Here is an 810-nt window from a genome sequence, read left to right on the forward strand (position 1 = left end):
ACTGTCAGACTGGTGCAGAGCTGGCCTTCCCTGCCTCCTTGGCAGCCCAGGGCCAGGGGGATCACAGGGTAGTGCTTGGCCTGTTTACCTTGCTTTCTCCGCTGCACCGGCAGAGATCAGGGGTCCGTTTGTCTTGTCACCAGCCAGTCCTTGGCGCCTGTGCGATCCTGGCCTGCGGGAGAAGCTCAGCCAATATTTGTGCAGACAACGGACCACAGCGCTCAGCGGGCTGGCTTTGCCCCAGACCCTTGCACATCCGATTCGGTGGCTCCAGGTGCCCACGTGGGAGTGCCAGCTGCAGTCTGGCAGCCAGGGTGGGGGTGGAAGATGCCCGTCAGCAAATGTACCCACCCACCCAGTGCCCCAAAGCCACCCACCTATTGACCCTGTCCAAGACAGACACCTGGAGCAGGAACAAATGACCTATTTTCACACTAAAGAAAAAGGGCAGGGCAGCAAGGTGGGCTAGGGATGCGCTCTGAGGTACTGGCACTGCAAGGAGGTTGCCTTTGGTTCTAGGCCGGGCAGCCTCTCTTCTTGTGCAAGCTGGCGAACGGGTAGAGGAAGGCGCTCCAGCTGACTTTGGGGACCGGGCGCTCAGGCGCCAGGCTTGAGTGCTGCAGAGAGCAGCACCCACGGGCGTGAGGGTGGCTGGAGGGATGGTGGGTGTGGCGGCCCGTGGGCTGGGGTGGCCGGGTCTGGCTGCTCCCGGTGTCCCGAGCGCTCTAGGCGGGCCGGCGGCTCGGCGCGGGGGGCGGGAGCGCGCAAAAGGGGTGGGGCCGCTAGGGGCGGGCGGTCGGGGGTGGAGCC

This window comes from Octodon degus, unplaced genomic scaffold (genome assembly GCF_000260255.1).
Source record: "Octodon degus isolate 3935 unplaced genomic scaffold, OctDeg1.0 scaffold00018, whole genome shotgun sequence".
NCBI lineage: Eukaryota > Metazoa > Chordata > Mammalia > Rodentia > Octodontidae > Octodon > Octodon degus.